This window comes from Labeo rohita, chromosome 4, assembly GCF_022985175.1.
Source record: "Labeo rohita strain BAU-BD-2019 chromosome 4, IGBB_LRoh.1.0, whole genome shotgun sequence".
NCBI classification, from domain to species: domain Eukaryota; kingdom Metazoa; phylum Chordata; class Actinopteri; order Cypriniformes; family Cyprinidae; genus Labeo; species Labeo rohita.
The window spans coordinates 41,129,302-41,142,922 of record NC_066872.1 but is presented as its reverse complement, the minus strand read 5'-3'; the positions used below and the strand labels follow the sequence as shown (position 1 = coordinate 41,142,922).

The 13,621-nt window shown below is 31.5% G+C and overlaps 1 long non-coding RNA gene across 1 annotated transcript; it reads left to right on the top strand.

Annotated features, from left to right (window-relative positions):
• Positions 1-2,701: 2,701 nt before the first annotated feature.
• LOC127163790 (uncharacterized) lies at positions 2,702-13,621 on the top strand. Its single transcript, XR_007827544.1, has 3 exons — positions 2,702-2,866; positions 13,287-13,365; positions 13,517-13,621. It is a non-coding gene; the product is annotated as an uncharacterized LOC127163790 (long non-coding RNA).

Below are 13,621 nucleotides of genomic sequence, written 5' to 3'. Positions count from 1 at the left end.
AAACTGTATTTTTGATATATTTTTATATACTGTGTTTTTATTTATTTTATTATTTTTATTTATGTATTTATTTGTGCTAAACACCTAATTTGGTGTTCCTGTCAATAATGGCCAGCCTTTTAAAATTTTATTTTATTTTATTTTCAGTGCTAAACACCTAATTTGGTGTTCCTGTCAAAAATGGTGAGCCTTTTAAAAATTGCTTGTTCATTTCTTGTCATGCTATATGTGACCCTGGGCCACAAAAAGTCATAAGGGTCTTTTTTTGTTTGTTTGTTTGTTTATTAGTATAGGACAATATTTGTCTGAGATACAACTATTTGCAAAAGAAACTAAATATTGAGAAAATCGCACTTAAAGTTGTCCAAATGAAGTTCTTAAAAATGCACATTTCTAAGTTTTGATATATTTACGATAGGAAATTTACAAAATATCTTCATGGAACGTGATCTTTATGATATTTGGCATAAAAGAAAAATTGATAATTTGGACCCTTACAATGTATTGTTGGCTATTGCTACAAATATACCCGTGCTACTTACGACTAGTTTTGTGGTCCAGGGTCACATATTATTACCAAATATTCAAACTGATTGGTCATAGGTCTCATTGAAGTGAGCTTGATCTCAGTTTTCCAGTTCAGGAGTGCAAAAAGCATAATTTGTGGATGTTTTTGGCAATGTTCACACAAAAACTGAGGTGCATAAGCTCAGATCAATGAGACCCATGATCAGTCAGATATTAATAACAAAACCTGTGCTAATTGAAAAAAGTACAAGTTGATAAAAAGATTAAATCTAATATTTGGTGATAATATAGCATTAATAAGGAATGTTTCAAAGAGGTTTTTTGTAGGCTGGTCATTTTTGATTGGGAATGCCTTCAGTGTAACAAGCAAGGGGGGAAATCTTTAAAAAGTACAAAAACGATCATTTTTTTTAGGAGGAAGTTGTTATATCTTGTGTGTGCGTAAAGTCAGTAGGCTTTAGTTCAATGCCATAATGTTAAATAGCATTTTAAAGAAAATAGAAAATCCTCTCTGGGTCAAATTGACCAGAACACAACATAAAGGTTAAATAAATTGCTTTGGGTTTCATATTTTGTAAAGTAACGCAATGATTTTCAGACCTTTTAAGGTGTGCCTTACATTTTCGAATAGTTATTGGAGCCACGGTATGCGCTGTGCATTAAATCAGTTTTAAATGCTTCTTCTCAAGTTACAGATCTGAAAGAAATGAAGACGTGCCAATCTGCTTGGACTTGCTTTATTCACCACAGCCATTCCTGTGAGGCTGTTTTTTAATAACTATCCTATCTGACTGTGATCAATTCAGAGCTCTAGAGTTTCTCTGCTCTGGAGTTCAGATATCCATCATTCAGTTGCTTTACACTGCCAGCACTGATCCAGGTTACAGCGCCAAGTAAGGAAGGAGATGGAGAGCCTGATTTATATAAGACCAAATACAGAACAGCCATCAAAGATAATCTACTGTCAGAATGTTTTTCTGTTCTCTCATATGTGACCCTGGACCACAAAATCAGTCTTTGGGTCAAAATGATTTTTCTTTGATGCCATAAATCATTAGGATATTAAGTAAAGATCATGTTCCATGAAGATATTTTGGTATTTTTTTACTGTAAATATATCTAAGCTTAATTTTTGATTAGTAATTTGCATTGCTGAGAACTTCATTTGGACAACTTTAAAGGCAAGATATGGTGATACCATGGTACAGTGATAGCAATACCATGATACTGAAATAAACATGATACTGTACTGTGGTGTTTCGGTAGATTATTGGGAAATTGAATTGTCGTGTATACAGGATGTACACTTTAGGTAGTAATACGTACTTTCAAAGTACTAATATATACCATTTAGGGGTAAATAAGATACAAAGATGTACCTTCTAGCAAAAGTGACATTTTTTTACCTTTTTTCCTGAGAGTGCAGCGAGACAGTGTTGCCAAGTCTGCGGTTTTCCCATGGAATTGAGCTACATTTACACATGTACCGCAGATTGTTTTTCATGTCCGCGACTTAAAGTGACCCTAATAATGTGATATTTAGCACCTGCAATTTTAATTTTACCAGGGGAACCCCTCTAAAAAACAGCTGGGCTAGTTTTGAATAGCAGTTTGGTGGGTTTTGTTGTGAAAACCTGGCAACCCTGATTATAGACCTTCCAAAACCATGTTAAACAGCGTTATGCTAATTATTATGTAATTATAATTCTTGCAACTTTATGACCTCAAATTAATTAAGAAACTACATGGAATATTTGTACTTTTTAAATATTCATTCGTCACACAGCAGGACCATTTAAAATGAAAGCAGAAAGATTAGGGAAACGTAAAATAAATGGTGACCAGTCTCAGCACCCTTATACATTCATATAACTTAATAACTTAAATCTTTTAAATGTTTAAAAAAAAAAGAGTACTTTGAGTACTTAAACCAAGGTACATATCCAAAAAATAAAAATAAATAAAAAAATATGAACTCTATATTTTATTGCTAATTGTATTTTAATTGACTGAATGTATTATTACTTTATAAAGGAGGTTACAGCGGAGTTCAAGAAAGCAGAAAAATAATGACATTTAATTACTTCTTGATTTGAATAATGAAATAATACATGCATTTTATACATTTTTGACGTCTTTTTAAAGGTCTCTTCAGCTGGACAGGAAGCTCACAGCGGGCAGATTTCCATCATCACATCACATTTGCGCTGAGGTGTGTGGCGTCTCACATGCGATTGGCCTCGATTCCCAGCGGCCCTGAGCTCAGAGCAGCGACTGCAGCCTCTCTTCATCCCTTCACGGAGCAGGGGAAACAGGCGGAAAAGGGTCAGAGCGAGAGGTGAGGCCTCACTGAAGTGTGTTTATTTGTGAAGAGTCACAGTGTCAGGTGTATCAGTGAACAAACAGGCCTTTGTTGTGTGGTAAAAGGGGCCACGCTGGTTTTAAGAACTTACTTTTATCACCTCTACGCTGAAGGCTGATGGAGGGATTACAACTCTCTCTCTCACTTTCTCACTCAGTCTCACACACGCTCTCTCTCACACAATGATTTTTTTCCTCTTTTCTTCGTCTTCGTCTGCCATTTTTTGGAGTGGCATGCAGTTAAGAAACATATATTAGGTGATTTTTTGTGTGTGTGGTATGTTTTTTTCAAAGGATAGATAGATAGGGCTACTTTTACACTGTTGCCGCACGTCGTTTTTTCACATCTGTGGGTTGAAGCAACCCCAATAAGATATTTGGCCCTTGCAATGCAAATTTTACCAGGGAAACCCCACCTAAAACACAGATTTTACCCCCCGGGAACATGATTGGGCTAGTTTTGAGTTGTATTGGGTGGATTTTGTTGTGAAAACCTGACAACCCTAAAACCCCTTTCATTTTGATTTTAGTACACGTTTTCATAATTTAGTTTTGTGTTTTGTCATTTTTAGTATTTATATGAAAATATATATTGTTATACACAGTATATATGGTACAGTGATAGTAACACCATGATACTAAATGATGTACTGTGGTATTTGGCTAGATTATTGGGAAACTACAGTACGTACACTTTAGGTACTAATATGTACTTTTAAAGTAGTAATATCTACCATTTAGTGATCAATAAGGTACAAAGACCTTGTACCTTGTGCACAAAAGTGACATTTTTGTACCTCTTTTTTTCTGAGAGTGTAGTGAGACATTATAGACAGTGTTGCCAAATCTGCGGTTTTCCTGCGGATTTGGGGCTACTTTTACACTGTTGCAGGTTGAATCAACCTCAATAACGTGATTTTTAGCCCTTGCAATGTGAATTTTACCAGGGAAACCCCGCCTAAAACACAAATTTAACCCCCCAGAGGGGGACCCCCTCCTAAATGCGATTTGGGTTAGTTTTGAGTAACGGGTTTTGTTGTGAAAACCTGGCAACCCTGAAACCCCTTTCATTTTTAATTTTAGTTCAAGTTATAATAATTTAGTTTTGTGTTTTTCATTTTTAGTATTTATATAAGTATATATAGTTACAAATATGTGCTATATATATATTATCCTGGAATTGTAATTTTTGTTGTTGTTGTTTATGTTAGTTAATGTATTAACTAACATGAACGAACAATGAACAATACATTTATTACACTGTTTATTAATCTTTGTTAATGTTAGTTAATAAAAATACAGTTGTTCATTGTTAACAAACACAACTTCTGATTTTAATAATGCATTAGTAAATGCTGAAATTAGCATTAAGATCAATAAATGCTGTAATATTAGTCATTCTTAGTTTGTGTTAACTAATGTAGTTAACTAATGTTAAATAATGAACCTTAAGTGTTACAGTAGAGTTTATTTTGCACATGCATTTCACTTCTACATGTTACATTTACATTAAGTGGACTATCTTGTGACTCAAAATTGTAAAGAAGTGTTTAATTATAAAAAACGGTTGCTGTAAAAAAAAAATAGCACAAATACAAAAGCTGTGCTGCTCAGTTGTAGGGGGGTGGACGATGAGCAAGGCATTCTGGGTAGGTGTACATGTACAGCTATACAGCACAGTTCCATGGTAAAAAGTAAAAAAGAAAAAACTGGCAATAAAAATTTGATATATGCACACATGGAAATTTTTATGTGCAAATAAATAGAGGCACTAATATATATAAACACCCATTCCCTCCTGCAACGTTTACTTCCCCACTTACACTCCGTCAACCGCACACTTGCGTTTAGCATCCTTCAGTGGAGATCATTATTTACCAAACAGGCTTCCTAATAAGTGTGGAGTGATTACCGAGAGCAACGCAAGGAAGAAAAAAAAGAGAAAAACCTCTGCTAGAGGAATATCCATCATAATTGATGTGTTGCAAAGCAGATTACACACATTAGCGCACACAGTTTTGAATATGACAGCTCCAACTGAACATGACAAATTCCATAATGTGGAAAAAAAAAGGAAGGTATTTGACTCTCAGGGTATTAGGATGCTCGGCGAGCAACAAAGCAGCATTTGCATGTGAGCGTAACCAACCCCCCGCCTCTGTTCCTTCGGCCATAATTATCTCTCATTTGTTCTTTATTTCAGAGGGATCCTCCGCGCCGCGTTTGCCGGACGGCTGTTGCATTTGTCTCGTAACGCGTCTCTGATTGAGCTGGGCTAATCCACAACACATCGTATTAGATACGTCTGAGCCGCTGCTGTTATTTACTGAAGCTGCTTACTGTAACAGAAACACAGAGCTGCTTCACACAGCTATCAAGTGCTCCTTTTGAACACATTCATAAATTATAAGCATTTACTAAAGCACATCTACACCGATTGTATTTATTGAATATGAGAACATTTCATCTCGTTTAGGTGTCATACATCTAATCTTAGTATTTTACTTAATATTATTATTATTATTATTATTATTATTATTATTAAGTCTAAAATATAACATTGGTATTGTTTATTATTATTTCTTATTATTGTTATTATTATATTGTATATGTGTATGGAGTTAGAGAATATATATTTTTATTTTTTTAAAGATTTTTTTTTATTCTTTATTTTTATATAGAGAGAATTGAATGGTCCGTATATCTATTATTATTATTATTAACAGTTGAAAAAATCTACATTTAGTTTTATTTAGATTTTCAATAATGATTTTTTATTTTGTGTATGTGTATATACAGTTGGAGAATATCTATCTTTAATTTTTTATTTAAATATTTATTATGGATTTTTATATTACATATTATTTAGGTGGCATTCAACCAATCTTACAGTATTTTATTTCATATTATTATCATATTATCGTATTATTATTATTCTTATTATTATTATTAAAATAGCAGCAGAGTAACATATAAAATTGGTATATATTTTATTTTTCTTCTTTTTCTTGTATATATTTCTTATTTTGTATATGTGTAGAGAGGTAGAGTATTTCTACATTTATTTATTTATTTATTTTAGCTTTACATTATGGATTTTTATATTGAAAGATTTTAATGGTCTGTAGATCTTTTTTATTAGTAGTAGTAGTAGTAGTATTTTTCTTAAAACAACAACAGTCTAAAATATATTTATATATGTTTAATATATAATTTTTTTAAATATGTATTTTATAAATATATAAAATATATGTATTTTTTTATTGTTATTATTTTGTATATGTGTGTAGAGTTGGAAAATATCCACATTTATTTGTTTATTTATTAGATTTTCATTATGGATTTTTATATAGGACAATTTTAATGGTCTGTAACTATTATTATTATTATTATTATTATTATTTATTAAAGACTTTACATATCTGCATTTAATGTTATTTAGACTTTCAGTAATGATTTTTTGTATTTTGTATATGTACATAAAGTTGGAGAATATCTATCTTTAAGTATTTATTTAAAATTTCATTGTGGATTTTTATATAGAGAGATTTTAATAGCCTTATTATTATTATTATGTATATAGAGTTGGAGAATGGCTATTTTTTAGTTTTACTTTATCAGTATTTACCAAAAGTACACATTTTTAAAAAATAACATTGCATTTCACCTGAAGTTTTATTTGGACTGTTATCTTTCTAATTCCAGTTCCTATTCATCCTCCTTTCATCAGGCAAAAAATTGAGGGTGTTTGATTCGAAACGCTTCTCAGAAGTGTCATTTCTTCCACACAAATTCTCCATTCTCCATTCTCCCTCCACCTCACACTTCATGATAATCACCTTCCAGCACAACAGAAGGAAAGAAATAACATCCCACCTTCTGATTGTAACACCTTCTACAATATTTTAGTCCTTTTTACCAAATACGAGCTTGAATTGATTTTATCAAGCAATATGTGAATCTGCTAATAGCACATCACAAGTCAGGTCGACTAAATCTGTCGTTCACTGCAGCGAAAGACAAAAAGTAAAGCAACGCTCGAGCACAATTAAACACTCGCGCTCCGATTTCTCTCTGGATCCATATGTGGTTTCTCCCACACAGTCTCTCATGTTTTCTTCAACACGTGTAAATTCTAATAAGGCTGTTTAATTTCTGTCACACTCCTGGGTGTTATTGAAGTCCTTGGCAGATATTTTACTGAACGTACACTGTCGCAGATTTATATAAATTGTAAAAGTATGTTTGCTGACTAAAAGGCAAATGGAAAATGTGTTCTCCGCGTAACTGCCTTTTTATTCTATTTATACTGATAAGAATGAAATGATTTCTTTTTTCTCATATGCTCTCGAGTACTTCCATCAAATTCCTCCTGGGATGTCAGTAATTTTCCTCAGAGTCAAATACCCATGTTCATGTTTGTAAGAATTATTTTAAGCTTTTAGTGATTGCTTATGGTGCTGCTTTAATCGGTGTTAAATTAAAACAATCAGCGAGGTTGTGTGTGGCTGCATGAGTTGTTTTGAAATGTTATGGGCTGTAGGGTGGCGTTCAGTCGCCGCTCGGATCCGTGAATTCTGCTGCAACGCTGACCTCTAGTGGCGCCTGTTCCCTGAATAGGGTGTAAAAATATCACACACACTAAACAGATCCGGTCTCCTGATGCATACTCAAACCGTGACCTGTTTGAACGACAATTTTAAGCGACTTTTCCTTTAATTAGAATGAAACAATTATAGCTGAAAGGAATTAAAGTGACCCATACAAAGAACAATTAAAACGTGTAATTAAATTATAATTTTTACAGTTATATTAACTTGCTGTGCAAGAAAAAAACTACAGCCTTTACCCATGACCACACCTACAATACGCAAAAAGACAAATATATTGAAAATAAAACAAGTCACTTATTACATTCATTAAAGGGATTTATGTACAGTGTAATAATAATAATAATACCTCTACTTTTTTTGTTTTACTGGTTTAGTATTATTATGTAATAATCTAATAGTAATAGTCGAGTAATGTGTGTGTATTATTTTGACATAATAATAATATTATTATTAATATGTTGTTTATATATAATAAATAACATTTTTTTTATTAATTATTAGCATTCAATATTCATATTTGTATTGCATTTTAGTATTATATTTTATTGTTATTGTAGTTAATTTTAATATTATGTGTTATTAAGTATTATTTTGAAATATGTTATATTTATTTTTGTGTTAGTTATTATTATAGCATTCAATATTCATATTTTTATTATATTTTATTGTTGTAGCATTAATGTTTTTACTATTTTGAGAGAATATTATCATTTAATGACATTTTTATATATTTTTTAACATTATTTTACTAATATTGCATTTATTATTAATATTTTATTGTATTCTATTATTGTAGTATTATAATTTATTTAATATTAATATTATTTATTTTTTGTATTATTATTTAAGTGTTATTTTGAAATAATATGTAGTTTATATGTAATAAATATTAGTTTTGTGTTTATTATAACATTCAGTATTTATATTTTTATAATTTATTATTGTAATATTAGTGCTTTCAGTATTTTGTAATTTTTGCTTTCAGTAATAACATTGTTTAAATCACATTCAGATTTATTTTAACATTATTTTATTAATATTTTATTTCATATTAATATTTTTATTCTAATATTTTTATTTGTATATAAAATTATTTTAATATTTATTATATTTTATATTTATTATATATAATAAAAATCTAAAGATTATAAACAATTTCTGTTGTTTCTACCATCATGTACATTTTTGGTGATTATTATTTTTTCAATTTAAGTAATTTATTTTTAGCATTTAGTATTTGTGTTTGTTTGTTTATTTATTTATTTATTTATTCGGATATAAAAATGATTTTTATGTTTATTTATTTTTATATATATTTAATTATATTATTATATTATTTTTATATATATTTGTGCTATTAATATATATATTTATGCTATTATTGTTTTGTGTTTTCCAGTATTGTAACAGCATTTTTTCCATTGCAAATGTCCAAACCTTAAGATATAAATGCATACTTTTTTCTGGGAAAATAAAAACATTCATATTTTATAATTGAGTGTTTAGGCTAAAAAATGATGTCCCAACCCTCCTGCCATCCAAAGTTAAGCGCATGACCCTCGAAAGCAGCATTAACTCCGTCATAAATATGTAACCCTGCCTCCCTTTTGACCCTGCACCTGTTAGTGCGCTTTCTTCCTCATTCCCTATCATCCTCTTCATCAGCATGTCGCCCCACGCCTCCCTCCTGTCCCGCAGCTGTAGGCCCCGTATCACATCTTTGGAGTAGGTCAAACGGCGAGTGTATACTGCACAGGCTGTAATAGGCATAATAGGGTCAAGCCTCTGCATTTAATAAACAATTATCCATTAATAATAAATAAGTCTCTCTCTAAAGGGCGTGGCGACGGCCCGCTGCAAGCCTGGAGATGAATAATGCACAAAGTCCTGGTCAAACGGGCCGACCCACACAGCGCCAATTATCCCGGCGTGATAACGAGTCTCGGAAACCCAACACCGCTGTATGAACACACACTCTTACTTCATTCACACACACACACACACACTCCAACACCTCAGAGTGATGGCGGCAGTGTATCCAGGATTAATATCTCACTCCCGCTTATGTTATTTTCTTGATTTCCCTGCAGTGTTTAGGAAGGAGAGGGCTCTGGATACGCGGCCCGTGCCGCCAGACCTGTCGCTCTCATTTTGAATTACAAATCAATCACAGGTGCCGTCCGCCGCCCCGCCAAGGTCACTCAGATTATCAGAGGTTATGAGGAGAGACTGACGGACCGCCGGCGGATTAGCATAGTCCGGCACGGGGTCTCGAATTAAAGAGCCCCTGTGGACTCTTTCAGAATTCCCAGAATTCCCAGCTCGGCCTCCCCAAACACACTGTTACTGCTTATAATCGAATGAGCGCTTTGCACTTTGCACTGGTCAATTATAGATATTAAGCATAAAGAAAATATACAGGGCTCCCACAGGGCCACGGGATATCTGACAGTGCTGGGACGGATATCGCTCACTATCAGATGTGGCTTATTTTGACTGTCCAGTAAACTTAATGTACATTAACAGTCATATTTTTTATCAACTCTTTATTGATAAAACAGTGTATTAATTGGCCAGTAAGCTGATATTTGAGTTTTTTTAGTGTCTGCTCAGCCGATTTGTCCAATTTCCAGCAGCCTTATCGAAAGATTGTAAACAATTTCTGTCGTTTCTGCAGTCACGTCAGATTCTGTGAGAATAAGTTTCTACAAATTTTTTATCACAATGCCACACTTAGCTTAATTTTATACCATTATTTATTCAATTTATTTGTAGTATTTAATATTTAGTGCATGTGTGTGTGTACACAGTTTTTGTCTAATTTTATACCATTTATTCAATCTATTTTAGTTTTTAAAATGTTATACCATTTATTCAATTCATTTCAGGTTTTAACTTAATTTTATACCATTATTCAATTTATTTGTAGTATTTAATACACACACTGTATAAATGTTATGCAGTTTATTTATTTTAGTTTTTAACTTCATTTTATACCATTATTTATTACATTTATTTGTAGTATTTAATATTTAGTGTGTCTGTGTGTGTATACACACTGTTTTGTCTAATTTTGTACTATTCATTCAATTTATTTTAGGTTTTAACTTCATTTTATACAGTTATTTATTCAGTTTATTTGTAGTATTTATTATTTAGTGTGTATTATTTAGTATTAGTGTGTATACACACACACACACACTGTATTTGTCTTCTCTTATACCATTTATTTAATTTATTTTAGTTTTTAGCTTTAGTTTTTAAGTGTGTGGTTGTGTGTAATTTTTTATTTTGTTTTTGTCTACTTTTATAAAAATATTTATTCTATTTATTTTAGTTTATTTTAGTTTTTAACTTTATACCATTATTTGTTCAATTTATTTAATTCATTTTTAGGATTTAATATCTAGTGTGTGTTTATTCAATTTATTTAATCTATTTGTAATATTATACACACACACACACATGGTTTTTGTCTAATTGTATGCCATTATTTATTCAATAATAATAATTATTATTAATTAATAAGTATTATTTTGTTATTATTTGTTAATCTTATAATACATGCAGCTTTTAATAATGATTAGTGATATTATAACAGAAAAATTATTATAACAGAAAATTTAAAAAAATGTTATTATGTTAATTAATATTTGTTAATGGTTTAAATAATGATTACTATAATTATAAGTATGACAGGGATTATAACAGAAAATGTTAAACTTTTTTTAATTTAATTATGTTAATCATGTTTGATCATATGTATATATACACACTCTGTTTTTGTTTAATTTTATACCATTATTTATTCAATAATCACAATTTTTTTATAATTATTATTTGTTAATATTATAATACATACGTCTTCAATAATGATTAGTATGATTACAAACAATAATTATAACAGAAAATTTAAAAATATGAAGATAATCATGTTATAACCTTTTTTTTTAATCTTGTTAATCATGTTTATTTGTTAATGCTTTCACATGCAACTTTTCATAGAGAGAGAGTGTGTATAATTCATTATTAAATAGTAATTACTATATATCATGATGATAATTACAATGATAAGAAATTCTCTCTCACTCTCTCACCTTATTATACAAGTATATACATACAGTGTTTAAATTTTATAGTTGCATAGTAGTGGCCCTGCTTTCCAGATATCTGTGTCTACATCAGCCACTGACATCCATGTATTGAATGATCCGTGCTATTTATGGTGCTTTCAGAAACGATTCATTGTGGTATATTTGCAAAAGGAACATGTGTACGCCAGAGTCTCAGTGCATTTACGTCACACGTGCTGGTAAATGTAAGTAAACCTGTGAGTTAATATGCACTCATGTATATGCATTAGAAAAGCAGAGCAGCGAGTTTCCCTCTGATTCCTTGTGATTTCATTTCCAGAATGAAGGTTTGGCAGGAGGCAAATTAGCATTAAAGAAATGTCTTTGCTAGATGACTGTTCTCCAGCACCTCCAAAACTCACTCTCTCTCTCTCTCTGTAAATGATCTTGTCCATTAATGGCTGTCTGGAACTCTGTCAGTTCACTTTGTCCTAATGACACACTCTCGTCTCCACATCCGCACGGGCCGTCTCAACATCCTGCCCTGATCCGAGTGATTTAAAACACACTCCACCGTACCCCATCTTTATTGTGGAATAAAGCGCAGCGCGGGCCCGAGATACCTTTGCTCTCTCCGTCTGCATCTGCGGCACATCTGGAAGTGTGCGTCTAAATAATTGGAAGTCAATTTGTTTGAAGTTATGTTTTGGCATCTGGTTCAATTCATTCGATCTCTGGAAATCACATTCAGGGGTTTTATAGCGCTGCCCCAGCTGGAGGCTTTTCATCTCTTTGTGCTTCGTCGTTAATTCGGCGCTCTCCGGCCAGTGATGTGGGACTTTGTGAAATACTGCTGGGTGTGGTCCTATAAACACAAAATGGAGGCTCGGCCCCAGAGGATTATGGGAAGGCTGTGTAGTGATGTGGCAGAGTCTGGTCAGTGTGGGGTTCACCTGGGGACGATACCATCACCTCGTATCAGTACGAGCCTTGCGGCCTGATTGGGCACAAAATTAAGCACAGTTTAATTAGAACATCCTATTGTAATGAATTATCTTTAAGTGCAAGAGTATAATATGACCATTTACCTTTTCTAGGGCTGGTCAGTGTTTGTATTTGTTTTTATTTCAAACAAGAAACAATATAAAACAAAATATGCCAACACAATAAATGTGATGCAACATAAGTGGCATCACATATTTTTCATAACATTTTTGAGGTTTTTTTTATGTATATTATTTCATTTAAAGTAATTTAGTTGTTTCTGTATCATTTTTTATTCATTGTTATTTCAGTTTTAGTTATTTTAGTACATCAATGAAAATGACAAATGCTTTGGCAGCTATTTTTTATCAAATTTATTATATAAAATGTAAAATATATTTTAATAAAAAAATGTTAATGTTTTATTATTTTATAATGTTATTGTTATTATATCGTTATTGTTTTATAATGTTAACTAAAATAACCCAATTGGTTTTTTTTTCTGATATTATATAATTTGTTAATTCAGTTAATTTAATAATATATACACAATATAAATTGTAAAAAAAATAACTTAAATTGTTCAAATAACTTTTTTATGGTAATTAGTGTAATTAGTCTAAATCGAAACAAAAATATTTAATGTTTTACATGCACTGTTATATATATATATATATATATATATATATATATAATCATTAAATAATCAAACATTTTTTTCTTTCAGGGTGTATGCTGTGTTTGTGTGGTATTTCCAAAATGAAATCATCAGCAATGCCCAACAATGAAACTGACCTCTCCACCTGGTAAGCATGAGATATTTTTTGTTCAAATGATAGGAATGATCAGACTAATTTATAGAGTCTCACACAAATAACATCTGACGCTTTTACAAATCTAAGATGCAAAGCTGTATATTTTCCCAACAAGAATCTCCCATTTTCTTTTGTCTCCGAGATTTACAGACACCAAAAGCTGACTGAGGCACAATCCAGAGGTTGTTTTGAAACATATTCTCATCCTGTGAAAGATCAGACCGTGTGGCACACACAAGGATCCCAG